Genomic DNA, 16,731 nt, shown 5'->3' with positions numbered 1-16,731 from the left:
CATCCAACTAGACATACCCAATCGCCACCTTTTCGGAGCCTACGATATGGAGTAGAACAGTGGTTCCCAAACTTGGCAACTTTAAGACTTGTGGAATTCAACTCCCAAGTCTGGGAGTTGAAGTCCACAAGTCTTAAAGTTGCCAAGTTTGGGAACCACTGGAGTAGAAGATCCAATGGCGTTCAACTTAATGTGTCTCTTTCAAATGATAAGAAATATCATCAGGCGTGCGCTGTGTGCCGTGTCTCGATCCTCCGGGCTCAAACTCATTTGATCCCCGACGAAAGGTTGATTTGGGAGGATCAAAAGTTAGGGAGGCAGCCCTCTCCGTGATCCAAAGAGCATCAAAGGTGAAGCTGCAAAGACGTTTATGCAAATAGCAGCATTTCCCACCCTTGCCGAGAGAAAGACCACAAGCCACCGGCAAGTGTATCCTACAAAGTAATGGAAGAGTGATTAATTATTTGTAGGAAAACTCCACAGGCTCCCCCTGTTTTTCAGGTGACTGGGCCCCCCCACTGCGATAAAAGGAGCGATCTCATTAGCTTAAACCAGCAGGGCTTCTGTTAAATCCAGACTTCAATCCGTCATGTTGTGCCACCTGTTAAGCCACGTTGTATTATTCCGGGGTCAAAAACCCCAACCCCTTCTTCGCACTCAGAGTGCAGTGATCTTTGAGAACAAATAGGCCCAGCAGGAATGCGGGGCTGGCTTAGGAAATGAAGGAGAATACATTACCTATAAAAAGCAGAAGGTTTGGGGGCGGGGGGGGGGGGCGGGGGAGAGGGAACAGCTCAGAAAACAGTGATGGCTTTCCTGTATTTTCAACAAATTGCAACCCAAAAATGGAGAATAGGTGTGCAGAGTTCTTGAACGGATAGATGTTCTGAGCTAGGCTTCCACAAACCACGAAGCTGACTCCTTGTCCCAACAAAACCCCTTTTTTATTAAGTTACTGTGAATTCCTCTCGTTCACATCCAGTAAAATATTTCAAGGGAGGATTTACAGTCACTGACCTTATCTGGCTTGGAGAGCTGCCAGGCCGATATCTTCAAAACTTGGCAAGGAGCCTCGGAGAGTCACGAAACAATGAAGCGAAATAACGGTCTCCTGCAAACTCCACTCCCCTTTCACTCCTCTTTTATTCCCTATGGGAGGGGCCATTCACCCTCCACCGGGAGCCTTATTCCTGAGTAAGCCCTTGTTCCTTAGCTGTTCCCTTCTTCTGGCAGCTCTGCACATACACACATCAGGAACAGGCTCCAGCTGTTCTTCTGCCCCACTGATATCCGGCCATAATGTTAGCTACAAGAGCCGAGGTGGCGCAGTGGTTAAATGCAGCACTGCAGGCTACTGCTAGATCAGCAGTTCAGCGGTTCAAATCTCACCGGCTCAGGGTTGACTCAGCCTTCCATCCTTCCGAGGTGGGTAAAATGAGGACCCGGATTGTTGGGGGCAATATGCTGACTCTCTGTAAACCGCTTAGAGGGGGCTGAAAGCCCTATGAAGCGGTATATAAGTCTACTGCTATACTGGTTCTCCCAAACCGGGGTGAAGCCCATACCAGCCCACCCCTGGACCTATCTTTTTATTCCCTTTTAAAAAGTTGACCTGGTCAGCAATCTCATTGAAAGCAATCGAGCGGCCACTGAAGTTTCTGGCCAACTGTGGAACTCGTAGTTTTGACATATTCTTATTTGATTCCTGGGTTTGTTCTTAAAGAGAAGACTCTAGATTCTTAATTCTCACCTCTATCTTCTTTTGAAGACTTCCATTCAGCGAGGCTTATTTTCTTGATGGGCTTCCGTCGCATTGTAACTCCATTTTAAGTGCATTTGTCTAAAAAAATTTTCTCATTCTAATAGCGTTCGCTTCCATTTTTTTCCCCCCATTGATTTCCGTGGAAATTTTGCAACCCATATTCATCAAAACAGCGTGAAATTTGCAGGGTTCCATTATGTCCTCAGGATACTGATTCTCCCAGAGGTAAATGGAAGAAAACAAAAGCTAAAGAGAAAGATGAAAATGAGAGTACTTTACGTTTCGGCTTCATTTTTTTTTTTTTTTGCCTTTCATTTTAATGAGAAAGAAATGAAAAGTAATGGAAAACAATTGCACGGTTCTCCTTTGTTATTCTTTCTGAATATAAGCGTGTGTCCTTCCTTTCCTCCCACACTTTCTTTCACCAAACGATTGTTGTGTTCATTCATCCATAGCTGAACAATTTTTCTCACTCTTCTTACTCTCCACATTTTTGGGGAAGAAATAGGAAGTGTTATCTGCTGACATTAAGGACCAGTGTGATACCGTACAGGTTAGTTTGGTTTATTCTACCAACTGAGTAATGCTTGGTGCTTTCATCATATATGCGATGAAGAATATAAGATTTACTTCAAAAAAAGAAAGACCAATAAAGCAGAATTCAACTCATCCCTGCAAAGGGAAGAGGGCCTAAAACTTTTGTGGAGATTCCTGTGGGTGAACCCTATTTATGGAAATAATAAGAGGTCTGTTACTCTTCTTATCAGGCTGTTTTTTGCTTGCTTATACCTAAAAGTATCCAAAGTAGGCTATCCATTATATCCAAGTTGAGTATAATAAAATTTAACAAAGGGAGACATCTGTGCCCTGTGTTCTGACTGAGGCTTCCCAAGAGCCTGAAGCAAACTCTTTGTCACAACAAAAAACCCTTTTATTAATTGACTGTGAATTCTTCTCATTCGCATCCAGCAAAGTCTTTCGAGGGAGGATTTACAGCCACAGACCTTATCTGGCTTGGAGAGCTGCCAGGCTGATCTCTGCAGAACTTGGCAAGGAGTCTCGGAGGGTCACGAATCAATGAAGCGAACTAATGGTCTCCTGCAAACTCCACTCCCCTTTCGCTCCTCTTTTATTTCCTCTGGGAGGGGCCATTCACCGTCCACTTGTGGCCTTCCTCCGAAGTCGACCCCTGTTCTTTAGCTCTTCCCTTCGTCTGGCAACTCTGTGCATGCGCACACTGGGAACAGGCTCCAGCTGTTCATCTGCCCCACTGATGTCTGACTCTGAAGGCAGCTGATAACCGTCAGATGGTTCTGGCCCCCTCTCTGCCTCCAACACAGAGCCCTCCTAAGAGCCTTCCCCAGACTCCAGGACTGGCCCAGGTTCCTCCCCAACCTCCTCACTCTCCGAATCTTCTGCCAGCTCCTCCGGCCGCTGGCAGGCCACAACACCCTGTGACACTCTATGGAAGTGAAGTTGAACTTTAAAGAAGCAGGACAAGAAAAATGTTGAGGTATTGAGGTGTTCAGTAGAAGACTCCTGTCCATTCTATGAAGAGCCAAGAAAACAAATTGAGTTCTCACTCAAGTTGCAATTGATCAAGCTTTAAGTGATCCTACAATCAGAATTGCCAAGACCCAACTCTTTCAAAAAGGCTCTGATGTGGGGAATGGTGGAAGGAAAGAGAAGAAGACGACAGTTGGCAGCAAGGTGAAGGGACTCAGGTAGTGTGACTATCAGAAGATTTAAAAGACCAAGGTGGGCACAGATTATCCTGAAGAAAATCTACTAAGTGGTTGCACTGAGTTGAAAATAACTTGATGTCACGTAACCAACCAACCAACCAGTTGTTGAAATAAGAACACAACAAAAATTTGCAGATTTCTTCATAAAAGGATGAGAAGGTATCAAGTTTTTTTTTTAATGTAAAAAAAGAGAAATTAGCAGATTTATTTACTCCTAGGACGAGGTTAGCAAAATAAGCTTTTTTTTAAAAAAAATTCTCCCCTACTTTCAAGAAAAGTATTTTTAATTCATTCATTTGTGGTTAGTGCAATGTTCTTTTTTTTATTAAGGAAAAATGAGGACGGGATAATTATTCTACTGGTAAAGTAGCTGCTTAGTGATAACATTGGGGTTGGTTTGGTCAAGTTTATTCGATTTTAGAAAGAGCTTTCAGATTATAAATGTTTGTTTTCTTTTCTTTTTGGTATTCAGGAAGGGAAAGAAACTGGTTCCATTAGTTAATGTAATTAATTGCCAGTGTCACAAAGTTTAGACAAAGATATATGCAGACAGGGGCAGACTTAAAATTTCAGGCTGGGTGTAGTGCTAGATATGTAAATAGATTTTTTAAAAATAACCTACAAAAGTAATTATAAAAGCAAACTAATTTGGCCAGTGTTTCTATTTGGTGGGTTTTTTAAATCATTAGACTGGTCTTTCAAATGAAAGCTTTTCAACATCGGAAGCTGTTGTAAGAAATAATATTTGCTCAAGGTTTAGAATGTGAAGGAAGGATCTTCTAGGACAGGGGGGGCTAAACTTTTCCAGACCGAGTGCACAAAGTGTGTACGTGTGTGCTCTCAAATCCCCAAAATGCAATGCGTGCGTGCCCCCCTGTAGATGTCCCTCCCGCTCCCCATGCATTCACTCACAGCCCTCTGCATCCCTGCACATGCCCCCCACCCCCTGTGCAGGCACAGAGACCCGAAGACCAGCTGGCCAACGGGACGTGTATGCGCATGCGTGGCAGAACTGAACTGGGACGACCAGTCACCTGCCCACAGAGAGGGCGCTGTGTGCAACCTCTGGCATAGCAATAGCAATAGCAGTTAGACTTATATACCGCTTCATAGGGCTTTCAGCTCTCTCTAAGCGGTTTACAGAGTCAGCATATCGCCCCCACAGTCTGGCACCTCATTTCACCCACCTCGGAAGGATGGAAGGCTGAGTCAACCTTGAGCCGGTGAGATTTGAACAGCCGAACTGCAGAACTGCAGTCAGTTGAAGTGGCCTGCAGGGCAGCATTCAACCACTGCGCCACCTCGGCTCATCTGGCCGGCATGCATATCATAGGTTCACCATCACAGATCTAGGATTTGGGATACACGTGACTCTGCTATTTAGAATTGTTTCTGCCATCACAAAGAATGAAGAACATTTTTTCACATGTACAAACCAGGAGAGGTGATCAGGAATGGAATAGAGTAGAGTGGAGTGGAGAGGAGTGGAGAGGAGTGGAGTGGAGAGGAGTGGAGTGGAGTGGAGTGGAGTGGCGTGGCATGGAATGGAATGGAATGGAATGGAATGGAATAGAATAGAATAGAATTATTTATTGGCCAAGTGTGATTGGACACCCAAGGAATTTGTCTTTGGTGCAGATACTCTCAGTGTACATAAAAAACAAGATACATTCATCAAAAATCATCAGGTACAACACTTAATGATAGTCATAGGCTACAAATAAGCAATCAAATCATTCTAGGAAACAATATAAATCGTAGGGATACAAGCAACAAAATTACAGTCATACAGTCATAATGTGTATTTGTGTATTTTTCCATCTAGTTTTCCTATTTTGCAAAAAAAAGGGATTACATTAGATAGAAAACACATCGTCTTTTAGGACAACAGAAAGTATCCGATATTATTGAAAACTGTTTGTCGCTAAGTTATGTTACATTGCTTGACTACAGGCTTAATTCCGTAGAAGAATTAGGCGTTGAAATTAATTTCAAAGCTTGCTTGATTTAGTAAGGGTGGAATTGAAATCCCAACGAATTTATTTACTTTTCTGGATCCCTTCTGCTGCCATCCTCCTGCATGTGATATTTCCTCAGCTGTTAAATGCCAATGACATTGACAATTTGGACTTTGGGCTTCTAAGAGGAGTATGTGGTGTTTGTTTTAAATCATTATCATGTAATGACTTCAAGATTAGCACCCTGGCTGCATCATTAATTGTCCATTAATGGAAAGATTAACACCGTTGTCCATTAACGGAAAGGTTAACAGTAATAAGCAAGGGATTTATGAATTCTTTATTTTCCCATGTAAAAAGATTAAACAAAATGTTTACAACAAATTTGTGGTTGTTGTTATATGAACTAGGGCTTCAGGATTAAATGGATGGAGATGTATTTTAAACATTCATTTTAGATGGACAGTCTCCATGCCAGTGAACAACCAATTCGCACAACTAATTGAGTATTGGGTATGTCTAGTTTAATAGAAAGAAGGACTAGAGGAGGCATGATAGCAGCCTTCCAATATCTCAGGGGCTGCCACAAAGAAGAGGGAGCCAAGCTATTCTCCAAGGCACCTGAGGGTAGAACAAGAAGCAACGGGTGCAAACTAATCAAGGAGAGAAGCAACTTAGAACTAAGGAGGAATTTCCTGACAGTTAGAACAATTAACAAGTGGAATGATTTATCTCCAGAAGTTGTTGGTGTTCCCATCACCGGAGGTTTTTGAGAAGAGATTGGATAACCATTTGTCTGAAATGGCCTAGGGTTTCCTGCTTGAGCAAGGGGTTGGACTAGAAGACCTCCAAGGTCCCTTCCAACAATCTTAATTCTGCCAGGACAATACAATAGCAAATAGTATAAGGGGGGAAACATTGGAAATTCTTTCTTTTTTTGAAGAATGCCTGCGGTCTTTGGAAAACTCCCTAATTTGCGAAATTCTGCGCAGCCCCTGGAATCGGAGGCTGAAATGCTGAATTAGTACAATATACTGCAAGGGGAAATTAAAGAGAGCTTGTAGAATTGAATGTAGCTTCCCACCCCTTAAAATATCATTAGTGTCTTAATTAAAACAGGCCTACTTGTAAACATTCACGTTTGTTGAAAGGACCAGTGATAGCCGTGTTGTTTTCCCTCACAAAGCTGCTTTCCTTTATCACAAGAATGCATTGAGCAGATTCAGTGGCAGAATTAACTCACTTGGTCCTTGAAACAGAGAGAGGAGGGGAAAAAAATGGGATTGTATGGTTGGATTTAAATGAAACTTCAAAGCTGTGGAAATATAATCCCGAGGAGTCAATGGGCTATCTTAAATTCCAGGACAGAAATTTTCTTTTTTTCTTTTTGTCTTTTATAAGGGAGCCAACCTATAAATTACTGAGTCTTTAAATTTTGGGACAGTTTTTTTTTAAGCTGGACTACATTTTCCTTCTTCTTTTTCCTTCTGTCTCTTGGCAGAAGCGGTGTTTGGTTTGCAAATCACCTAGGTTTTAATGATGTGTTGGGAGTTAAAACCCACCCCTCTCCTAGAGAAATGAAATTTATTTTAGGAAATATTAAAAAGGCAGAATATTTTCCCTAAAAAAGAAATTCAAGAGAGACAGAAACTCAGCCAGCTCCTTCGGACAGCGCTGGCTCTTTGGCTTTGAAACGGAGATGAGCACCGCCCCCTAGAGTCGGGAACGACTAGCGCATATGTGCGAGGGGAACGTTTATCTTACTTGAGTAGTGCTGGATGATCTATGAACGTTAAAAATTTGGTTCATTTAGTGGGAACTGGTATAGAATAAATTTAATTCAGGCCTCTTCAAAATGGAAGCCGCCTAACCAGCCTCACAAATTATAACTACATTTTTTTTTTAAAAAAATGTGACCTTAGTTAATTATCGTGTTTCATGAATTGCTTAGAATTTATTAAACGCTCTTTCCTACTCTATTGGGAAAATTAAAATGAGAAATAGTGCTGAAGTGCCCTGATTAATGCAGGAAAGAAATCTGCATTTCCCCAATTCTATTTTCAGATATTTGGTCCATTAATGCAATGAAAATTATTATACGGCTACTGATTCACTGGAGGTTTTCAAGAAAAGATTGGAGAACCATTTGTCCAGGATGTTATGAGGACTTGGGCAGGGGGTTGAAACAGGGGTGGGTTGCTCCCGGCATTACCGCTGGTTCAGTGCGTGCAAAATGCACTCTGCGCATGTGCACATTTGCAGAAAAATAGGTTTGCGCATGCGCAAAACATTTAAAAAAGGAAAAAAATTAAATGCGTGCAATTAAAATTGTTCTACAGATGAGCAGAACCGAAAATCAAGATGGCGGCCTGCGTTCGGCTGAACCTCTCTGATCCAGTAGGAACCCACCTCTGGGTTGGACTAGAAGATCTCCAAGGTCCCTTCCAGTTTTATCATTCTATGAATTATATTTGTATTTTCTAAATGGCGGCATCAAGAGAAGCCATAATTCTCCTCTTGGGGGGAAAAAAAAGACCAGGAAAAGTTTGATTTTTTCCCCCAAAAAAATCACCTTGGATAATAGGGAGAAAAAGGTAACTCTGGACGAATTACTCCCTGAGATGTGGAACTCTCCAATCCTTTAAATATCTCTGAGTCTGTTGCTATGGTAATGTGATTTAACTCAAGTGCTCAAGGTAAGGAGATGGTTGAACATATTCTGGGTTCATTGTCTGGTTGCTGCAGGCTGAAATTGCCGTAAATGTTTTCTATTTATTTCTACTTATTTATCACATTGCTACAGCTGCCCATCTCACATGAAGGCGACTAAAAAATGTTAGCAATGGCTTGCTACTCGCAGATTTCTGAGCTTCCTGGTAAGCCTTTAAGCAACTTCTTGGGTTTAGATGCTAAAACATATATGTTCTAAGGAAAAAGTTCCCCTCGCTAGTCGTTCCCGACTCTAGGGGGTGGTGCTCATCTCAGTTTCAAAGCCGAAGAGCCAGCGCTGTCCAAAGAAGTCTCTGTGGTCATGTGGCCAGCATGACTCAACGCCGAAGGCGCACGGAGCACTGTTCCCTTCCCACCAAAGGTGGTTCCTATTTTTCTACTTGCATTTTGTACGTACTTTTGAACTGCTAGATTGGAAGTAGCTGGGACAAGTCACGGGAGCTCACCCAGTTACGCAGCACCAGGGATTCGAACATCCGAACTGCCAACCTTCCTCATCGACAAGCTCAGTGTCTTAGCCACTGAGCCACCGTGTCCCTTGTGTCTTCTGTGTAGCTTCTATGTCTGTACAATTAGTCTTGTCAACTAATGGCCAGCACTAAATTGGCACTAGACAAGAGTTAGCAGAATTCCAGAGAGGTTCGATTTAGAACATTTGTGGGAATGTAAAGACTCCAAGCTAATCACTCTCTTGACTCCAACTCCAGGCTCTGCCAAGGCTTCTATTACAAATGCTCCTTTTTTTTAAAGGACTATGGTTTGATTCTACTTAATAACCCAAGTAAAGAGCAACCCGGATAATGGCCTATTTGCATTTTCCACCTTGACATGTTCCCATTTAACAAAAATTCCCAAGGAGAATTCGTCTCGGTTTCAATAGATCCTAATCCTTTTCTTTTCCTTTCTGTATCGCTGGGGCGAACCATGAAAAATTAGTTGCTGATAAATTTCCCCCGAAGGAAATGCATTTATTCTCCACAACAAAGGGTATTTGTATTTAACGTCGAAGCCTTTATTATCTGCTGTAAGATGCAGCCTTGCTTTACAGGAATAATTGAGGCAGATTGATGCTTAAATTTAATCTTTTTTTGAAAAAAAAATCTATTTTTATGTTGACTATCAATTACTTCCCACCTTTTCATTATCTGTGAAGAAAGGAAGCCAAGTTAAAAAGAAGGGTTAGCAGCTTGGCAAATAATAGCTCATAGATTTGAAAAATACTTAGCTAAGATTTTAAGGTAAAGATAAAGATTCCCCTTGCACATATGTGCTAGTCATTCCTGACTCTAGAGGGCAGTGCTCATCTCTGTTTAAAAGCTGTCCAAAGACGTCTCCGTGGTCATTTGGCTGGCAACATTGAAGGCGCATGGAGCAGTGTTCCCTTCCCACCAAAGGTGGTTTCTATTTTTCTACTTGCATTTTCGACGTGCTTTTGAACTGCTAGGTTGGCAGAAGCTGGGACAAGTCACGGGAGCTCACTCCGTTATGCGGCGCTGGGGATTCGAACCTCCGAACTGCCGACCTTTCTGATTGACAAGCTCAGCATCTTAGCCACTGAGCCACCATGTTCCTAGCTAAAATTTTACCAAAGGATTAAAACTATACAGGGATTTGCTTCTTCAGGCCTGCTGCTTCTAACGCCACTGGATGGGCAAAGAAAGGACGATGCACTGAACTTTTCAAGACACTTCCATCTGCTGGCCTTTCAACAAACCTCAATGAACGCTACTCAAATTGTCTCTGGCGGGAAAAAGGGCTGTTAAGTAGAGATGGGGAACTTCAAACTTGTAAACCATTTGTAAGCTGGCATGACTCCCTTTCCAGTCCCAAGAACCTAGGGATAAACTCCAGAGAAGAAGCACGCAAATTGCATTAACAGAATAACAGGATGGGAAGGGGACCTTGGAGATCTTCTAGTCCAGCCCGCTGCTCAAGCAGGAGATCCTATACAATTTCAGAGAGATGGCTGTCCAATCTCTTCTTGAAAGCCTCCAGTGATGATGCACCCACAACATCTGGATGCAAGCTTCTTCCACTGGTTAATTGCTCTCACTGTCAGGAAATTGCTCCTCAGTTCTAAGTTGCTTCCCTCCTTGATTAGTTTCCACCCGTTGCTTCTTGTTGCTTTGGAGAATAGCTTGACTCCCTCTTCTTTGTGGAAGCCCCTCGGATATTGGAAGACTGCGATCATGTCTCCCCTGGTCCTTATTTTCATCAAACTAGACATACCCAGTTCCTCCCTGTGTAGGTAGGAAGGCTTCAAATGGAGACTGCATCCAGTGCATGACATTATAGAGCCGAGGTGGCGCAGTGGTTAAATGCAGCACTGCAGGCTACTTCAACTGACTGTTAGCTGCAGTTCGGCGGTTCAAATCTCACCGGCTCAGGGTTGACTCAGCCTTCCATCCTTCCGAGGTGGGTAAAATGAGGACCCAGATTGTTGTTGGGGGCGATATGCTGACTCTGTAAACCGCTTAGAGAGGCCTGAAAGCCCTATGAAGCGCTATATAAGTCTAACTGCTATTGCTATTGCTATTGCTATTAATGTGGTTGTGTAGACAAGAAGAAATCAACTACACACAGTTTAAACGACTCGACACATGGCCCGCCTTTCTAGTCTAAGGGCCATTTGCAGCTTAATAGAAGCAAAATTGCTCCGTGCAAGGTGAACGGAGAACAGGATGTGTGAATTTCATTGTTGCCTTTTTTGTTTGTTTTGCTTTTTTTTAAAAAAAAGAATTTGATTATAACACCTTTTTTCCGCCAAGTGCTAAATTTCACAAACACAAGCTCAAAAGCAAATTAGGTTTGGAGCCAGCTTTGGAAATGGAAGGAAAACCCCATTAGATGGAAGGTTACGCCGTGGCTGACTCGATAGATGATAAATCATAGCTTCCGAGCAGGACCCAGGCTGCTGGAGGCAGAAATTGATTGGGGAAAAAAAATATATAATTATGTTGACACTGTAATAATGCTGCCTGGCTGGGCGTTAGGGGAGAAATGAGAAACGCAACTGAGAGGGATTTGCATTGGGCGAACGGAGGTCACAAGGTGTCCTTACGCTTAATTTTATAAGCTTCCACTTTCAAGCTTTATTTGAGCCGTATTACAGATTTGACTCAAGGCAGCCTAAAATCTGAATTTGTTGGGCGCTTGGCCAAGTCAGAACATTTGTTTCATCATCAGCCCTCTCTCTCTGCTACCCTGGAATGTTATATGGATTTTGCTGAAACCCAAGGTTGTGTTTTATGTTGTTATTTTGCTCTGTGGGTTTTGTTGCTATGCAATACCCACTTGTTTAAAGGTGCCCCTCGCACACATGTGCTAGTCGTTCCTGACTCTAGGGGGCGCTGCTCAACTCTGTTTCAAAGCCGAAGAGCCAGCGCTGTCCGAAGATGTCTCTGTGGTCATGTGGCCGGCATGACTCAATGCCAAAGGACATGGAACGCTGTTCCCTTCCCACCAAAGGTGGTGCCTATTTTTCTACTTGCATTTTTAATGTGCTTTCAAACTGCTAGGTTGTGAGAAGCTGGGACAAGTCATGGAAGATCACTCCGTTACGCGGCACTAGGGATTCGAACCACTGAACTGCCAACCTTTCTGGTCGACAAGCTCAGAATTTTAACCACTCAGCCACTCAGTGTCCCTTAGAGCCTTGGAATCATAAAATTAAATATTTAATGGATCATGAAAAGTGTAAATTGGGAGGCTTTCAGTTCCTGGATATGGCAATTATTTTTAGAGAGGTTTTTTAAAAACAATGTTTGGATCCCAATTCCAAGCTTTCAAATTTCATTTCGTGTCCTCCATAAACGTCCTCTTTTCTAAACTATGCAGACTTACTGAGATTTCTCAGCTGCGGTTTTTCAAACCTGCAAATACACCACCTCTGCTAAAAATAGATTTGGAAATAAGTACATTTCTATCCTGAAATATACTTAAGAGTGGCATGAAACAGGGTTTTTTTTCCCCGCTTCCCGCTCCCTTTTTCTGACAACAAAAACGAGTTCTTAATCTCTTCAAGCAATTTACTCCATATAGCATACTGACCCAATATGAGTATCAAAGCTTTTCCTTAAAGCCTCGGAGAGAATTATATTCCCCCATCTTTCACAGAAATAATCCTTTATTTTTAAAACTTCGGAGTATCCATAACGGGGCCTGTCAAAATATCACTCTGCTGCTTGGAAAGTATTTCTCCAAAAGCATCTGGCTCGGATAAGAAACGGTGCAAACTCACCGCTGATGATCAACCAGTATTCAAGGGCAGGTCCCACGGAGAGGACGTTGTAGTAGTTTAAACAGCGGAAGCCTCTCTGAGGGTAGCTAAAACTCCCTTTTTGGGGACAGATCGGTACTGACCCCTAAGTGTTTCCTGGGGGAAAAAATTCACAGTTCTCTGGAACCGCCAAAGAAAATATTAAGAATGGGTTCTTTAGAGCAGGGGACCCAAAACCTTTGTTATAGCAATAGCAGTAGACTTATATACCGCTTCATAGGGCTTTCAGCCCTCTCTAAGCGGTTTACAGAGAGTCAGCATATTGCCCCCAACAATCTGGGTCCTCATTTCACCCACCTCGGAAGGATGGAAGGCTGAGTCAACCCTGAGCCGGTGAGATTTGAACCGCTGAACTGCTGATCTAGCAGTAGCCTGCAGTGCTGCATTTAACGACTGCGCCACCTCGGCTCTGGACTTCAGGGACCACTAAATTCATAATTTTCAATCCCGCAGACCACTAATAGGATCTGCCTAATGACTGGATGGGTGGGCGTGGCTAGGGGGTTCGTGTGACTGGATGGGCGTGGACAACTCGATGTCACTCACGTCAAAGGTTCTACTTGCTGGCTTCTATTCGCCCCTCCCCTACCAGCCACTCCTCCCCTGCCCACCGGGGCTCCTTAGGGCCCCCAAAAGGAAGCGGTTACAATACAATAGCAGAGTTGGAAGGGACCTTGGAGGTCTTCTAGTCCAACCCCCTGCCTAGGCAGGAAACCCTATACCGTTCCAGACAATATCCAACATCTTCTTAAGATGTTGGGGCATTCACAACTTCTGGAGGCAATTTCTGTTCCACTGATTAATTGGTCTAACTGTCAGGAGATTTCTCCTCAGTTCTAAGTTGCTTCTCTCCTTGATTAGTTTCCACCCATCGCTTCTTGTCCTGCCTTCAGGTGCCTCGGAGAATAGCTTGACTCCCTCTTCTTTGGGGCAGCCCCTGAGATATTGGAAGACTGCTATCATGTCTCCCCTAGTTGTTGGAGCTAAGCAGCCACCAGGAGAAAGAGTTAGCAAAACTGCTAGGTTGGCAGAAGCTGGGACAAGTCACGGGAGCTCACTCTAGAAACTTTACGGTGTGGCCGGCATGACTAAACACACTGACGATAGCATTTAATTTCATTGTGTGAGGTGCAATGACAATAGCATAAAGTTAAAGAAATGTTGAGACTTTTGCTTTTTGTTCGAGATTTTTGCGGCTGGAATATTTATGGATTTATCTGGGAATCACTTCCCCAGGGGAAATAATGAAACAAGGATCTTTTTGAATCCACTTCAGACTTGATTGAATTCATGAGCCAAGGTGGCGCAGTGGTTAAATGCAGCACTGCAGGCTACTGCTAGATCAGCAGGTCAGCGGTTCAAATCTCACCGGCTCAGGGTTGACTCAGCCTTCCATCCTTCCGAGGTGGGTAAAATGAGGACCCGGATTGTTGTTGGGGGCGATATGCTGACTCTCTGTAAACCGCTTAGAGAGGCCTGAAAGGCCTATGAAGCGGTATATAAGTCTACTGCTATTGCTATTGCTATTACTTGCTCAACTGGAAATGCTGTAGTCCCCCCCCCCCCCAGTGAGTATCTTTGCTTCAGTGGGAAACATTTTCACCCAAGAATCTATTTTTTTTATTAAAAGCCAAGAGAAGCAGTTTTACAGTAGAGTTCCTTCAAACAAGGCCGGCCTAATTCTTCAGGATTCTTATTTTGTCTTCCCTAGCATGGCTTTTCAAACACATTAACCCCTCAGCTCTTTTAATAATTAGATAATAGCTGGGAATTTATCTTAAAACCATTCACTGAGTAACGTAAAAAGATACTTCTGAAATGTGATTAAATGACAGCCTTACACCCAAATCCTCCTTGCCTTTAATTAATTAGACTAGAGTATAAATCATGTAAGTGCTTGCAAAAATGTGATTAATCAAAACCAGGGATGTCTGAAATAACACTGTCACACTCCTATGCTCTCCCTAAATCCGGGGCTTTCTGGAGATATAAAGATGAAGAAACTTTTGAAGGGAAAGAAATTGTCGTGGCCAAGACAATCCAAAATCCAGATTGAGTTTACCTTTGTTGCATTTTATTAAAAGGTAAAGGTTCCCCTCGCACATACATGCTAGTCGTTCCTGACTCTAGGGGGCAGTGCTCATCTCCGTTTCAAAGCTAAAGAGCCGGTGCTGTCCGTGGTTATGTGGCTGGCATGACTCCGTGGTCATGTGGCTAGCATGACTAAACACCGAAGGCGCATGGAATGCTGTTCCCTTCCCACCAATGGTGGTCCCTATTTTTCTACTTGCATTTTTACCTGCTTTCAAACTGCTAGTTTGGCAGGAGCTGGGACAAGGAATGGGAGCTCACTCTGTTACGCAGCACTAGGGATTTGAACTGCCGACCTTTCTGATCAACAAGCTCAGCATCTTAGACACTGAGCCACCATGTCTTTTTTCATTTTATATATTTAAAAAATCCCTGTCCTGTTCATCGTTGGAGAAAACCCACCAATCTCTCTGAATGCCGTAGGAATGCCCTGGGAGTAGATCCTAGGACTCAACCACAACTGGACTGTCTGAATTGAAATATATTTTGCTTTATAGCCCCCAAGGTGCCTTTTGGGGAGGCAATAGGACTTGCTTGGGTTTTTTTTCTTTGAAGACATCTCACTTCTCATCCAAGAAGCTTCTTCAGCTCTGACTGGATGGTGGGGAAGAGAAGGATTGATACGCCTTGCAGGCAGCTGGTCATTTGCATCCTTTTAGAGGGTTCTTGAAGCACTTGGAGGTTTCTCTGTGTCCTCAGGGTCACCTGAGTTGGTGCAAATGGTTCCTGAAGTCTGCAATTTTTTTCTCCCTCCCTCCTCCCTCCCACCCCATTCCAAGGGTCTTCACCCCAAATTGCATAGCTAAAAGTCTGCAGAGATTGTCCCCCAAGGTGCTTTTTCAGGAGGCAATGGCTTTGTGGTTTAACATGTTATGATATACCAGCCAGAATCCCTCTCGGAGGGAGATGGGCAGTACAAAAATGTGAAACATAAATAAATATAATAACTGAAAGACTCAAACTTCCCTAGCAGATGTCCGCCGGCAGGACATCTCATTAAGGTCGACATCAATAGGGGGACATCAGCAGGAGGTGGAGCATTTCGCTGAATGTTTCATGTTAGGCCTGATTTCTTTTCCCAGACTTGTGTTGCTCAAGCATTGTAGGAAGCAGATTGAACAGAAAAATAGAATAGCAGAGTAACAAAGTTGAAAGGGATCTTTGAGGCCATTTAATCCAACCTCCTGCTCCAGAAGAAGAACCTATGCTATTTCAGACATGTGGTTGTCCAACATCTTCTTAAAAACTTATATTCTTAAAAAAAATAGAATAGAGCAGAGCAGAGTTAAATAGAACAACAGAGTTGGAGGGGACCTCAGAGGTCTTCTAGTCAAACCCCCTGCTTAGGCAGGAAATCCTATAACCATTCCAGACAACTGGTTGTCCAATCTCTTCTTAAAAACTCCCAGTGTTGGAGCACACATAACTTCTGGAGGCCAGTTGTCCCACTGATTAATTGTTCCGACTGTCAGGAAATTTCTCCTCAGTTCTAGGTTGCTTCTCTTCTTGATTAGTTCGTGGCACGACAAAACCGCGGTGGTCAAAATAGCGGTGATTAAACCGCGTCACTAAAGCTGTGAGATCATCACCGCGCGTCATCACCGCCGCGACAACAGGGCGGCGACAGAAGGGCGCTTTAAAGCCGATTTTAAAGCGCCATTCTTTGCCCTCTCTATGCCCAGCAGCAGCAGCCCGCGGGAAGGATCCAGCTCAGCCACGGGGGGCAGGAACCGATTAGTTTCCATCCATTGCTTCTTGCCCTGCCTTCTGGTCCTTTGAATAATAGGTTGACTTTTCCCAGATGTTGTAAGGCAATCTGGCTGTGACATCTGTCACTCCACTGATCGCCAGGGATTATTCGGCTGATCTGGCTGGCTAGGAGGGCGCCTTCTTCCTCCTTCACTGCTCCATGAGCATCCCTTCCGGAGTTGCACGCTCAGTGGAAGAGGGCAGCCATCCCAGACAGAAAGTGTTGACCCCTTCTTCTTCGTAGGAGCCCCTCAGATATTGGAAGACTGCTCTCCTGTCACCCCTAGGCTGGGTATTTTGCATTTCTAGAGGTGGGGAGAGGCGGACGCGGTGGCTCAGTGGCTAAGATGCTGAGCTTGTCGATCAGAAAGCTCAGCAGTTCAGTGGTTCGAATCCCTAGTGCCATGTAACGGAGTG

General features: G+C 43.6%; 1 long non-coding RNA gene across 1 annotated transcript in view; it reads left to right on the top strand.

The window, feature by feature from the left end:
• LOC148043220 (uncharacterized) overlaps positions 1 to 16,731 on the top strand; it is a 67,590-nt gene that overhangs the window by 9,059 nt on the left and 41,800 nt on the right. The window contains exon 2 of the long non-coding RNA XR_015698387.1: positions 7,805 to 7,902. This is a non-coding gene — a long non-coding RNA (uncharacterized LOC148043220). The remainder of the gene's footprint in view (positions 1 to 7,804; positions 7,903 to 16,731) is intronic.

Source organism: Thamnophis sirtalis, unplaced genomic scaffold (assembly GCF_051295495.1).
Source record: "Thamnophis sirtalis isolate CommonGarterSnake01/CBP01778 unplaced genomic scaffold, rThaSir2_p1.2 scaffold_13, whole genome shotgun sequence".
In the NCBI taxonomy this organism is placed as follows: domain Eukaryota; kingdom Metazoa; phylum Chordata; class Lepidosauria; order Squamata; family Natricidae; genus Thamnophis; species Thamnophis sirtalis.
The sequence above is the reverse complement of the archived record's forward strand: the minus strand, read 5'-3'. Positions and strand labels throughout refer to the sequence as shown.